Raw genomic sequence first — 13,804 nt, 5'->3', positions numbered from 1 at the left:
ACACTTGGAATGTATCCTTTACCAAAATAAAAATCTTATGGCCACCATTTCTTCTGTGAAAAGCTCGACATGCACGGACATTAATATGTACACTCCCCTCAGAACTGGCATGTTTGCTCGTTCGTGTCCTTGATAACTAAACTCAGAATTTTATGAATCTAAATGTTTAGACACACTAGTGAGGTACTGACCTATGTGTTTCTTTGAAATGTAGACGTTTAATTCTAGGCTACATCTCCTATTGAGTCTGTTTGTCATATGAATAAGAATCAGAATACTTTATTGATCCCTAGGGGAAATTATGTTGGTTACGGTGCTCCAGTATAAACAGTAAAAAAGAAAGTAAGAAAAAGTAAGTAGGGCTGGGCAATATGGCCTAAAATCCATATTGCCGTATAATTTGAAGCATGTGCGGTAACAATATATATCGCGATATATTATTTTCTTCTGTATACCGTATTTTCTGCACTATAAAGCGCACTTAAAATCCTTTAATTTTCTCAAAAATCGTCAGTACGCCTTATAATCCGGCGCACCTTATGTATGAATTCTGGTTGTGCTTACTAACCTCAAACAGATTTTATGTGGTACACGGCGCTCAAAAATCTGTCAAAAATGTTTTAGTATGACTTTGGTAAGCTACCAAGCCGCACTACTTGATGGACTGTCAGAGCGTTATAACTATCGTAGTCAGGAGCCTCGCAGAGTAACCTGGGTACAAAACTCCGTCCCTTCAGGTGCCAAAGTCAAACGAACACTGCGACACACTGAGAGTTAAAAACTGTCTAAATTCTTTCATCTTTAATAACATTGCTGCTTTACCAGGTGTAACAATTAAGTTTGCCATCCAGGCATCAATGAAAACACAATTTATTACATTTAACAGAGTTAAACTTGTACCATATAAGGAGTTGTTTGTGTTGAAACTGTGTGACGTGTGAAGTACCAAAATAACACCATATCAGACACATATTGAGCTTCTAATGTTAAAGTTTCTGCAACTGGCTTTGGGCTGTGCAGGGCTCTCTCTTCCGGAAGATGATTGAATAAAAAATTATAAATGTTTTGACCACTCCTGGATCAGGCAACACTATAGATCAACTTACCTCAGAATATATAAAGCATATAAACAGTTACAGCAATATGATGCAACAAACACAGCAGCTACTGATCCAAAATACTCAAAGCTTCATAGAACTGAAACCAACATTTATTTTTAGCTCCATTCTGCTGCTGATACATACTTTAGGCTTCTGAACATTAAACTTGTTGCTGCCTTTCATAATGTGTAGCTTGAAGGCCCTGAGTACTTTCTCCCACACTGAAAACACTGGGATGATCACATTATTTGAACATTAGCTAATAAGACTGATTCAGGACAGACAGTTATGTTAAACTTTCCTAGCAGTCCTTCACAAACAGGGAACAGTCTGTCTATTCTCTCCATCTGTCAGCTGCCGCTGGCTCTTCCTCCTCCTCTTCCTCACACACTGCTGAGTTTGTCCTGGTGGATCATCAGGGGTGCAAAGCCTCACAGATGATGTGCAGCAGTGGGTCCCTCAGTCTGTCCTCACTCTGGACACTTGCAGTCGTCACACATGGAAATCAAATGTGTGATAAGCTGCAGGATTCAAACACAAGTGTAACTTATAAACACATGTTCATACTTTTATTCCACAATCAGAGAGAAAGAAACAGAGAGAGAGTGCAGGACAGACAGACAGGTGACAGTCTCAGGTGTACACACTGCTACAAACAGGAGGATTTAGTGTTTGCGTTATTACGAGTGTAAACAAGAAGAGTTCCAGATGGTGCAGTGGACACATGTGTGACTGCTGTGATTAAAGCATCTTTCTTTCAGCTTAACGAGTGAACCGTCAGCTCGTTCAAACACACGTTAAAGTCCGTTTGGCTCGACACCACCGAACAGAGGCAGCAATATAACATAGCTAACATTAACAGTGCAGTGGATCCTGCTGGTGCCGTGATATTCAGGACTGCAAACCGAGCAGCATCACTGACTTTCAGCTTGTTGTGTTTGTGGATATATGACTGACTTATCCATAAAATCCATAAAATTATTATCCATAAAATCATCACAATCTCTGTAAGATTAAGGTCGACTACATATATATATTTTGAAGTAGAGGCTTTAAAACCAAGTTAACGCTGAAAGTACAAACATCACTAATGTCACATAACTTTGCCGACATGTGGCCAACAGTAATGATTTAATGTTCTTCGTTATTAAACATTCGCACATAAATAAGTGACATCATATTCAGTACTTACTTTTGACAGTTCACTCTTCGGCCGCTCCCTTCTGCCTTCTGCCGTATTTTGCGGCAAAATTATCCACACCCACCGCCGCGGTATGAATTGTGGGATATATGGGACCACGAAGCGTGCACCGGACCACGCTTGATATTTGGGGAAATCAACGGCGCATTTGGAGTATGCATTTGAAGTACACTTCGAATTGGGACTGCCCTTGTTGCGTGGCGGTGACGTAATCGCACTCAAAATGCGTACTTCAAGCGTGCGGTCTCTTAATTGGGACACAGCCTGAGAGACAGCTTTATCCATCAGGTGTCAGGATGCTGAATTATCTCCCTGCCCTGTCCCTCTCAACTATCACACACACATGAACTCATCTCCCTTTTTTTTTTTCTTTTTTTTAAACTGAGGTCACAACTGTCACGTCACAGTTCATTCATCTCACCCCTCAAACCACCCATTACATGCATATGAACTCTTGCCAACAAACACTGTTGTGTATATCCATCCATCCATTCGCTTCTGCTTATCCTTTCCAGGGCTGTGGGGGGTGCTGGAGAGACTGCTCTCCTAAAGGTTTTAAATGATCTTAGATGTAACTGGAACTCCCAAAAGCTCTCAGTCCTGGTGCTACTGGATCTGAGCGCAGCCTTTGATACAGTAGACCACACTATTCTTTTAAACAGACTGAAACACATGGTGGGCGTCTCTGGTGCTGTACACAACTGGTTCACTTCCTATCTCTCAGACAGAACTTTTATGGTGAATATGGATACATGCTCCTCTAAGATCCATAAAATGACATGTGGTGTGCCTCAAGGGTCGGTTCTAGGCCCTGTACTTTTTAATTTGTATATGCTCCCTCTCGGCGGTGTCATCAGGAGGCATGGAGTGAACTTCCACAGTTACGCTGATGACACGCAGCTGTACATCTCCGTGTCTCCTGATGACACCAGACCAATGGATGCTCTTTTTAACTGTATTCTAGATATTAAATCTTGGATGGCAGAAAATTTTTTACAGCTTAACCAGGACAAGACTGAAGTTTTAATCGTCGGTCCCGAGGCTCAGAGAGAGAAACTCTTGTCTAAATTAGAGGCATTTTCACTATGTCCTTCGCTACAAGTGAAAAACCTGGGTGTTATTTTTGACTCTGAGCTTGGTTTTATCCCACATATTAAACATGTAACCAAAATTGGATTTTATCATCTAAAAAATATAGCCAGAGTCCGCCCTATTCTCTCTCGGGCCAACACGGAGATGCTGATGCATGCTTTTATTACCAGTCGCATTGATTACTGTAATGCCCTGCTCTCTGGTCTCCCCAAAAAGAATATTTCTCCTTTACAACTCTTGCAAAACTCGGCAGCTCGTGTGCTGACGAAGACCAGAGGGCGGGCCCACATTACACCGGTTTTAGAATCGCTGCATTGGCTCCCCGTGTGTTTCAGGATCGATTTTAAAGTTCTTTTATTGGTTTTTAAATGTGTTAATGGTCTTGGGCCTTCTTATCTCTCAGATTTGCTTTTACCATATGAACCCTCGCAGACCCTGAGGTCCTCTGGTACTGACCTTTTGATCGTTCCTAAAGTCAGGACACATACTCACGGAGAGGCAGCTTTTCAGTGGTATGGTCCTCGTCTGTGGAACAGCCTGCCGGAGGAGCTCAGGGCCGCAGAGAACGTACATGTTTTTAAGAACAGGCTCAAGACCCACCTTTTTAACTTAGCTTTTACTTAGCGTTTATTTATTTTATGCTTATTTATTATATCTTGTTATTCTATTTACATTATTAATTTAGGTTTTACCTAATATTTATTGATTTTTTTCTTATTCTTTTTTTTTTTAACTTCTTACGCTATTTATATTTATATTTATATTGCATCCCATTCTTATTTATTTTATCTTTTTATCCTGTATATATTCTTATTGCATCATATGTCCAGTGTTTCCTAGGAGGGGGCTCTCTGCCTCCCTCCTGCTGTGTGCCCAGCCTGGAGGCTGCGGTCTGTGACCGGCTCCCGGTGCAGACAGCTCCCTGTGATAGTGTTTCCTCACCTGGCTCATGTGTGCCCAGTCCAATTTTACTCTTTAAGTGTGTGTACCATGCACTTTGTGCTACATTTTTGTATGAAAAGTGTTTTATGAATAAAGATTGATTGATTGATTGATTGATTGATTGGAGCCTATCCCAGCTGTCTTAGGGCGAGAGGCGGGGTACACCCTGGACAGGTCGCCAATCTGTCGCAGGGCCAACACACAGGGACAGACAACCATTCGCACTCACATTCACTCGCGCATTCACACCTATGGGCAATTTGGATTAACCAATTAACCTATCCCCACAAGCTGTTGTGTATATAAGATTTTTAATTTTAATTTTATTCTTTCTTTCCTGTTTACAATCTGTGCATATGGTTTAGAACAAGGTTTCATGTCTTCACATATCAACATTTGAACTTTACTTCTTCCCGAGCCAGTCTGAGCAGTCAAACTGCATAATTTTAAACCAGCACATGAAGGTGTGGCCCTCTCACACTCTTCAGGTAGAGTCCCTCCTCGTTCCAGGAAGCAGCTCACCTGTGTGTCTGTGATTAGTGTTCTGGTGTGGAGTGGAGCTTGTTGTTGTGTCTCCGTTTAAAGAAACTGTAAGTTTGCTTTGTTTCCTCCTTTAACAGTTTGTCTTTCGCACACAAACTTTACTGTTTGTGTCTGCTCTGTGATGTTTGGACCAGATGTTCATCTCTTATTTCAGGAAATACTATGATCACTCTCGTGTTTGAAGAAAATTCCACATGATTATAGATTATTGATTGTGCAACTCTGCACTGAAATATTTGTTACTCTGATGAACAGTTTTAACTGATCTCCTGAGCCCCAATGCACCCAGTACCGGGGGCAAATGGGGTGAACTGCCATTTAACTCTCCACAACGTCAAGTCTTTTATGCAAATATTGACATGTGTGGTATCCACAGAAACCTCAGAATCTTAGCATAAAGCTCATAAAAACAATTTCTACAAGCGAAAACAAGCAACAATTAAAAGAGGAGTCATGCAATTGCGCAAAAGTTCTCTAAATACAAACGGAGCGACAAACTAACCCGCCCTCATGTAAACAGGTAAACAATGCCCGGTTAGCAAGCAGAGCTGTAATTTTCAACAGACTCAGATCAATATTCACTGAATGTTTAGAACCACTACCATCAAGAATTACCATTTTAAGACCAGTGACAGACATGTGACTGGATTACGCAGCATTGTAAATTTAGGGTCTAGTAAAATTTTCTTTTTGCAACTTCTGATTGGTTGAACTTAGGCTAACGCAGCATTCTTACCATGGTTATATTGGCTCATATGATCAAAAAGAGGTGTCAATCATGTAAATCAGCCAATAGAAGCTGAAGTTACAGCCCTCAAAGTTTAAAGCACCAGGATCTATTTAAACTGGCTAAAATGCAGGGCAAAATAGCTTGGATGTGATTGTGTGTGTAATTCTTTCAAAATATATATATTTTTAAAACCCAACATTTTTAGGAATGTAAATGAATTTAAATAAATTATGTTGTTTAATACCCAAGACATCTCAAGTCCAATTGGTGTCCAAAGTGTGCTAAAAATGGATAAAATAAACGATGCCTGGATATTTATTTAATAAAAGTGCTTTAATTTTTCACAGTTTCACTTCAGAAGCATAGATCTTTGCATATACGATGTTCTTGTGTTGATTACTGCTTTTCTAGACTTAAATGCGAACTAAATCCTATTTTCAAAGTTGGATAGTGTAGTGGTAAGACTAAACATCTTTGGAGAAGGAGTTGCAAGTTTGATTTCCACCCAGTATCCAGTATGGGTCCTGGCTAGACCACACACGATAACCCCCCCCCCCCCCCCCCCCCCCAAAAAAAAATGCCCTAGAGTGGCATGGTGAGCAGCATTTTACGTCTCTATCGTAGCTAAATGAGCCCTCATTCATTTGACCATATTTGATTCATGTCCTGGGATTCATCTACTCCCAGGTTAGATGACAGTGTGCAGGAATTTCCAAACCGGAGTGCATGACTTTGGGTAACTTGCATGAAACACAAAAAATGCTTTGAAGCAGTCATCAACAGACCTTAGACTTCTGCAAAAAGCAGAAACAAATCTACCTTCTAGTACCAGGTAAGATGGACATTTCCTTGGGGTTCCGTTGGTGCTGAATTCTGCTTCCTGATAAAAAGAAGCCTTTTCCTGACATTGCGTAGACACTCCTCCAGAAATTCATTTGCTGGCCTATGAGTTCTGCAAGGGCTGAACCCCACATCCTGTAATTTTTAAACAAATGAAAGAGGTCAGTAAAGTAAGATTTTCAGGGTTTTTATCGGTTTTCAGCGTTATTTTGTTATCGTTTTGATCGTTAACTCTGTTTTCCTGGGTCTTTTCACGTGTGTTATGTGTAGAGGCTAAGCCTACGCTTGAAGCCACTGAGGTGGTCGTTAACGGGGGTGACGCGATGTCACTGGTATGCAGGAATTAAGTTAACAGTCCAATAAATCCAGCAGTATGTATCTTGTCCTTTTTTGGTCTTTATTCTGTATCGACTTAGCATAACAGCGCAACGGTCACAAACTGTTTGCCTTCTTAATGACACACCTGACGCCGATTACGTGCGTCTACCTTAAATACCTTTACATTACATAATCAAAACAGAAAAAGGTGACCTCTAGTGACCACATAAGGTATTAACCCAAGAATGGCTCCTACATTATGAATAAATCTTCTTTTTTTTTGGTACCGGTACTAGTTTTATTTTGTTGTATTTATCCGCGACACATTAAAGGCCGGTCTGTCAAAATATTGTCGGGCATAAACCGGTCCGTGGCGCAAAAAAGGTTGGAGACCGCTGACTTAGATGACTGACATAATGTGTATACATCTTTTAAAATTATGGAAATTGAGGACATACAAACTGTATATTTATTTTTATAATCACAATGACATTCAGTATACTGATTGAAAAACTGACCAGCATTCAGGTTTAATTGAAGTGTAGATATTTACATATCCTGTACCATGGCAGTCCTTTAAACATAGACACTGATCTACTATTGATGATGCCAAAACTTTATTCTTGACTCTTATTGGCTTTATTCCTAAAGTTGGGCTGCAAGCAAAAACAGTTGAATCCAATAAAATTGGACAAACAAAAACTTTACTTTTCTATAGATTTCTTTTAAAATAAACAAATACAAAGACCAGAAGCTTTGAAAAAAAAAATAAACCAAACATTTTTGACTGGCCCCGTTTGTTTACATCACCCCAGTGCACACACTTTAGGAGCTGCCAATGGAGTTATTTTACTTGGGCCAGCACAGCGCAATGTCCCTGACGTTCTGACCAAGAAGCCCAAATGTCTCACACACACACACACACACACCACCACCACCACCACCACTAACAACAACAAAAAAAAAAACCTTATAACCAGTGTTGGGTAAGTTACTTTAAAATAGTAACCTAGTTACATTACTAGTTACTTCTCTCAAAAGTAACTCAGTTACTTCAAGTTACTCGTTACTTTCAAAGTAACTAGTTACTAGGGAAAGTAACTTTGGTTTTACTCAGAATTCTCTTGTTAATGTGTTGCTTCCATAACTTTGCCAGTCTTCTAGCTTGCTTACTTGCCACAAGTGCACTGTGCCACCTACCAATAGAAAGGAAAAGATAAAGTGCATATTTCCACGAGAGAAATCCCACACCTGGACCGTCATTGACTGCTGCCATGATTCTAGCCTACGTCACAGCGTCATGTGCGCCTTTTACATCCAACACAAAAACTGCAGTCGTGGTGCTTTCGATTGTACTCAGAACTCGGAAATTCTGCCTTCTGAATAGGAAGATGTTGGTAACACCAGACTGCAGATGAGCTGCATACAGGGCTGGACTGGGACAGAAAATTGGCCCGGGCATTTTGACTAGAGACTGGCCCACCATTATAGGAAAAATCATAAAGCCTTTGAATGAAAATAAACGCTGTTGTGACAGTGATGTACACTGTTCTGATGGTATATATGTATCAATCTATCAATCGTTTGTTGTAAGATTCAGATAATTATTTTTTAAAAGCGAGACATTTTAAATGAGAATAAGAAAGAAAAGTATTTCTTTGTGCCCCCCTCTCCCTGTTAATGCCCTACCTGCCCCCCTGGCAACACTTTGCTAGATCCGCACCTGCACAGTTACCAGCTGTCAGCTACTTAGAAAAGGATCCTGGTGTTATTTGTCTCTCAGAAGCAGTTCATAACTTCAACTCATTCATGTCACCTAAAAGGTAAACCTGTTTCTCTATCACAGCTCTGATGATTCAGTAAGGACATCTCCTGGTTTCATCTTCATGTTTCCCTCTCACCAGATAACCAAACCGACATCATGACCAGCAGCTTTTTTGCAGCTGTGGCTCCAGCAAACATCAGCTGATACTAGAAATTAATATTAAATAAATTCTAACAACAGCTGATCAAGCTTAAAACGTGCTGCTGTTGTTTAGCGCGACATCCGCTGGTTTCCTCTTTCGGCGCAAAGTGGGCGATAAACAAACAAGAGAGCCGATCAGCTGATCATTGATCAGTTTTCATGATTGAAGTAGAAACGGGAGAGGGAGGGGGGAGAATGAGAGAAGAAGAGGCAGCTGTGCAGCAAAGACACAGAATAACTCCAGCTTTGTGTCTTTTTCATTGTAGCTGAATTACGGGACAAACTGTTCCTTTTCACCTCAATAAGAAACGCGTAATATTTTCTCTGAATACCAGACGGGACGGTTGGCAACTCTAATAACTTATGAACAAAATAAAGTTCAACATCATTAACTTCATAGCACCCACCCAGCTGTATAGAAACTCCGTCATGCTAGCTAGCACGCAGTACAGAAAAAGTCAGAATAACGAAAATAAACTCCACCTAAACTTGGTTTATATCTGACCCAGAGAGACTGCAGGTCATAACTTCTTACCTGAAGTTCAGTTCACACTTGGACCGGCGGCCGCCTCGGGTCTCTTTTCCTTCTGCGTCCCTTTTCCTTCATCCACCTGCTGGCCTCCACCACTTGCTAATGTTACTGAATCTGTGGAAGCTCCGCGATAGCCACCACACGAAGTAACGAGTAACGACCCTATCTAAATCCCAGTAACGATTAACGCGTTCCTGATTTTGGCATAATAACTAGTTACCGTGCTCGTTACCACAATAATAACGTAGTTACTGTAACGCGTTACTTAATAACGTGTTAGTCCCAACACTGCTTATAACTGATTCAGTTTATGTACAAGAAATACTCACTTTTCTCTATAGCGCTCCATTAAGTGTAAAATAAGTATCCAGATCCTCCATCTTTCATTTATGGATAAGTGCTGGTGTTCTTCAAGACTGGCAACCAAAGATATCCCCCTCAGGTGAACCTCACGGATGTTCTAAATTTAAATAATTAAATTGAAAACATTTTTAATGTTAATTTTAGAATAATTGCACCTACTTGTGATGGCTGCAGTTCCAGCCACACAGTGCTAATATCTACGAAACATCAGTGTTACAATAGAGGCTTAACCATAACTCTAAACTTACATTTTCCTTTCTTTAAATATAAATTTAATTTACAGGCTAATAAAAAAACTGGTTTTGGTTTAGTATTAATATACTCATACAATCACATAATACTCTATCCTGAAATAAGTGCACACATTTTAGTTTACACTGTTATGTATGTATGATTTAATCTTTCTTTGTTTTCCGTGTTACTTCAGTGGCAGCTGCTCCCAGTCCCTTGGTCGATTAGCCAAGCGGTAGAAAATGGGTGGAGAAAGCCTATATGGAGACCTGCAAATTGGGTCATACGACAATTCTGGATCATGGGGGGAATGGAATTTGTTATGTTAGTTTTAGTTGGTTTTTGTGTGTTCTACACCTTTCTGTATTTTGTTTTTGTTTTTGTTGGCTGGTCAGCTAAATTTCCCTTTTTTTTTCATTTAGGTAGGTTAGTTTGTTTAAGTTGGTAGTATTGTTTCTTGCCAGCTTTTCTAGCAACAAAGAGGTCTGTCACTTTGAACTCTTTTTATGGGCTCAAGTTTTTGAATTCTCTATACAATTTTACAAAGATAGTTTTGGGGTAAAAAAACAACAACAAACAAACTTTTTTTGCACTGCCTGACATTCCTTCACTGCTCGGTCCATCACAATACTCAAAAGTTAGCAAGGATAGCATTTCTCATTTTTAATCAGTAATTGTTATTTACTAGCTAGTCTTAAATGACTGTTCAGTACAGAAATGAAGCCCAAAAATCATGTTTTACAGTCCTGTGGTCTCAGCCTCAGATGCTTATTAAATCACACAAAGCTCATGTAGAAACAAATGAACAAAATATGTTTTCCTTCATTTCTGTCAAACAAAGCTGTATGAAACATTTCCAGCTGTTAGTATCATGGTTGCTAGGCAACCTGGGCAGCACGATAGAGGCTAGACCGTCCCATTTCACAAGCCTATAAGCCTCGCACTTCCGGCCTTAGCGGTCTTTGAGTACGCGGCCCTTGAGGACCATTGAGGCTGCGTACTTTAAGGCTGCAGAACCTGAATTGGGATACAGCCATAGAGTAGCTAGCACTGCCTCCATCTGTGAAGATGGCCTAAAGTCACCAAGGTCTCAGAGTGAGGATTGAAGATGGTGGCTAAATATTGGGGGTGGCAGTATAAATACTCAACATGCTGTTGCCATCACTTTTTCATTAGTAAGAAGCAAGCTAAGTGCAGGGATGATTTAATCAGTTTGTTCTTAAGCAGCAGACATTCAGGTTTTCCTTGTCTTTATGTTGTGATGAACACTTTGACTCCTGCTGCCAGACTCTTAAGGTTTTATGTTTATTTTGTACTTTGTCTTCTTAATCAGTGGAATTTTCTTCTTTTACTGTTTGATGCTTTTAATCATTTTTAGTTGGTCAGTGTGTGGTTTATTGTGTTTCTTGCATAGCCTTCCATTGACGTCTTTGGATTTTTTATTAAACATTTTGAAATGTTTTCAGTCTCAATGAAGGCCCGCTTAAAATCATTTGAGTTAGTTGTGCTGGATTTGGTTGGACAATGCCAGCAATATTGCGTTAAATATGTTTATATCTGTCCCTCAATAACGAAAGAATGTGTAAAGTGCAGAAACAAACCCTAATACTTGTGTTTAATCTATTTCAAATTAAGTTTTCAAAGAAGAAAAAAGTTGTTAGGAGTTTTCTGCCCCTTTGTTAATTCTATTTCATGGATAAGACCAGATGCCCTCAGACTCTTGCACTCTCTGTCTATGCTAGGTAGGTAGTTCATTACTCTTCCAGTCTAATCTAGACTGTTCACCCTTTCCTTTTAAAATAGACTTCTTCATGAAACATATAAAAACACATATAAAAACAGAACAAATTGATTTGAATGAAGTTTGAATTACTTACATACTGTAACATCTCAGACATGAGGAAATGTTCAGTTAAACATTCCTTTGTTCACAAATGATGATTTAAGGCATCACAGAAAGTGATGGAGCAGAACAGGACGTCAGACTGTTATTTAATATGTTCAAAACAACTATGTGTGATTTGGATTAAGACGTAAATCAAACAAACCACTGATCTGTGTTAATGTTTATACAGTCCTGTTAAATAACATAATGATGCTTTTCAATGCTCAGGTGTGCTTCAAACTAAAACTATGCTGCATGCAGTTACATTTTTTTTTAGTTTGATGATCTATAATCACATCCACATGATTATAGATTATTAAGTGACTGGAATCAAACAATTTGATGAACAAGTGATGTTTTATTAATTTATTTGTAAATCAAACTGTTTTGTCTTTTTATTTCTAAGAAGGAAATCTCTCTATTTGAAGTGATACAAAGCTGTATGCTGCCATTTCCTGTTGGTTGTTTTAAAATAAAATGACTAATGTTGGTTTGGTTTAGCTGCAGGGCAGATGTGACAAATGATGCTGCACAGTCTCAGTGTTCATGTGTCAGCCAGACAGTGTGAGAGAGAAAATGTGTTTTTTTTTCATCAGTGTACAACCAAACTGCTTCAAAATTTACATTCACAGTGAAGCTTGACACAAGCTCCTTGGAGTCAGAGATCTATAGAAGGGTGCTGCTCTTGTGGCGACCTGCAGCAGGTGTTTATTGGCGTTTTCTTTCTCTTTTTCTGTTTGTTTTTAACTTTGTTTTAACTCTGTTCTTAACCGTGGTTTTAACTTTTTGCCGAGATAGAGATCTTTTACACCTTTAGTTTTTATTGTTGTTGGCGATATTCACCTGGAGTCATTCACTCTCACTGACAATCACTTATACACGCGAGGAACTACTTGGATTACGGTGGTCCTGTTTGTCTATGTACGACTCTTCTAATGCTCGGACAGATGTGATTCTTGGTGAGGATTTATTTGCCCGGTCAAAGACTAATTTTGGAAAGCCCCGCCGCTTGAGAAAACGCGGGAAAAAAGGCAGCGTGCGTCAGGGTGTAAGAAAACTTCGGAGGAAGAATCGTGTTCCTCTGCCTTCTATGATTCTGGCCAATGTCCAATCTCTTAGGAACAAAATGGATGAATTGCAAGGAAATGTGCTTCATCTACGGGAAAACAGGGAGGCTTGTCTAATGGCGCTTACCGAGACATGGCTGACCGATATGGACAGTGACACTTCACTGCGAATCAGCGGCTTTGGGACCCCTGTCAGATTGGATCGAAACTGTGGAGTAACACGCAAATCTCACGGAGGAGGGGTTTGTTTGTATATCAACCAGGGCTGGTGTAATAATTTTACTGTGCGGGAGCGGTTGTGTCTTCCTGACATCGAGCTCCTTTCAGTATCTGTCAGGCCTTTTTACTTACCGAGGGAGTTCCCTCAAATCTTTGTCACTGTTGTTTACATTCATCCTAAGGCTGACGTTAAAGTTGCTGCCGATGCCATTTTTAAAGTGGTACACAATCTGCAGACTCTCTCACCGGATGCTCCTAATTTTATTCTTGGTGATTTTAACAATTGTAACCTTAAGAAATCACTGAACAATTTCTTTCAATATGTCACTTGTCCTACAAGGCATAACAAAATGCTGGATTTGTGTTATGGACCAATTAAGGGGGCATAGAAGTCTGTGGCCGGACCTGCGCTAGGTTCTTCGGATCACAATGTTATTCACCTCCTCCCTGCTTACAGATCTGTGATTAGGAGGGAGAAGGCCTGTGTGAAGCGGACTAATGTCTGGACAAAAGACAGTTGTGTTGCCCTTCAGGGGTGTTTTGATTGCACTGACTGGTCCTTGTTTCAAGAGAGCACTTCTGATTTGGATGCACTCACTGATGTGGTGTGTAGCTACATCTCTTTTTGCAAAGATTCTGTGGTTCCAGTCAGAGAATTTAAGATTTTCCCTGATAACAAACCGTGGCTCTCTAAAGATATTAAGGATCTGATTCTTAAAAGGAACATTGCTTTTAACGAGGGAGACGTTCCCACTATGAGAATATTGAGGAAAGA

General features: G+C 39.9%; 1 protein-coding gene across 2 annotated transcripts in view; it reads right to left on the bottom strand.

Annotated features, from left to right (window-relative positions):
• The window catches only part of LOC308396591 (uncharacterized protein), a 40,236-nt gene that overhangs the window by 15,582 nt on the left and 10,850 nt on the right, over nt 1–13,804 (bottom strand). Inside the window, exons 5-6 of one of the 2 annotated variants that reach the window (XM_080882033.1) lie at nt 9,594–9,724; nt 6,428–6,583 (exon numbers count right to left, since the gene is read on the bottom strand). The gene's annotated coding sequence lies outside the window, so the exon portion shown is untranslated. Of the gene's footprint in view, nt 1–6,193; nt 6,584–9,593; nt 9,725–13,804 lie in introns of those variants that run through there. The other variant, XR_013971594.1, reaches the window with a different exon arrangement.

This window comes from Rhamphochromis sp. 'chilingali', assembly GCF_963969265.1.
Source record: "Rhamphochromis sp. 'chilingali' genome assembly, chromosome: 1".
NCBI lineage: Eukaryota > Metazoa > Chordata > Actinopteri > Cichliformes > Cichlidae > Rhamphochromis > Rhamphochromis sp. 'chilingali'.
This window is presented reverse-complemented; position numbering and strand designations above follow the sequence as displayed.